Source organism: Brassica oleracea, chromosome C6, assembly GCF_000695525.1.
Source record: "Brassica oleracea var. oleracea cultivar TO1000 chromosome C6, BOL, whole genome shotgun sequence".
NCBI lineage: Eukaryota > Viridiplantae > Streptophyta > Magnoliopsida > Brassicales > Brassicaceae > Brassica > Brassica oleracea.
In genome coordinates this window covers 1,221,401-1,222,519 of record NC_027753.1, presented here as the reverse complement: position 1 = coordinate 1,222,519, position 1,119 = coordinate 1,221,401, and positions in this window count along the sequence as shown.

The window sequence follows — 1,119 nt, the reverse complement described above, 5'->3', positions numbered from 1 at the left end:
ACCCTCATCCCCTGCACGAACTTAAGATCGGAAAGGGAAACAAAAAATATATATATAATTTAGATCAAAGGTCAAAGGATAAACCTCGTTGATTAAGCTGGAGCCTTCGGCGACTACTTTCCTCCTCGACTCTTCGTACAGCGACTTATGAGTAGTAAAACCGGGAGGAATGTCGGCAAAAAAGTCGCTGGGAAGGGGAACCTCGCTGGTTCCACTCCTTCCCCCTGGGGAGAAACCAGGGTTCCATTCTTGCAGCGGAAGGTTTCCCAAGACGTTCTCGGAGGCAACTCCCTTGCCTTTCCGAGACCTGATTCTTTGCCTCTGAGCAGGCAAGACATCAATGACCGGTTCTACGCCATACGGAACGTCCAGAGGCTGAGAGACGGCTCGAGATCGATGGAGCTCCACCGCGCTTCGAATCCGTTCGATGGTAAAGGAATTCCAGAAGAACAGCCTGCTGCGGAGAAGATCTAGCTTGGCAAAAAGATCGGCAGGAGTCGGTGGAAGGATCCTGTTCACTGCAAGATAATAATAATAAAAAAATCATCTTCGCATGTTTTCAAGGTATCAAAACGAAAAATATAACCATTCGTATTACCACGGGTGAAGTTCCACTCCCGACGGAATAGGTGGAGGTAGCTCTCCTCGACAGGCTCCCCATCTATCCGGACAAAGAAAAAGCGCTCGAACCATGCCTTAGGATGTGAAGTGTGCCCCTGAATTATAGCCATACCCTTCTTTGGCGCCATGCGGTATGAGCCATCGATCCCCGTTCCTCTCGTAAATCAAAATCCCTCGAAGTCGCCAGGGTTAAGGTCCATTCCTAGCTCGTAACTCAAGATCAACACGCCAAGCCAATGCTGCAAGGCCGGAACGCTTAGCTGGCTGATCAAAAGCCCAAAGTGGCGAAGCGCGCGGACGATGATACCAGGGATCGGAAACCACATACGGCAATACACCAGGAAGGCCTCGTAGCAAGTAAAGAAACCTTCCGGAGGGTTCTTCACACTCTCGTTGCCATTCGGGATCCAAAATACGACTCCACTTGGGATCTGGTAAAAGTCCCTGAGAGTCGTGAGGTAGTCGGAAGAGACCATTCTTGGTAAAAGGGGTGCGTTT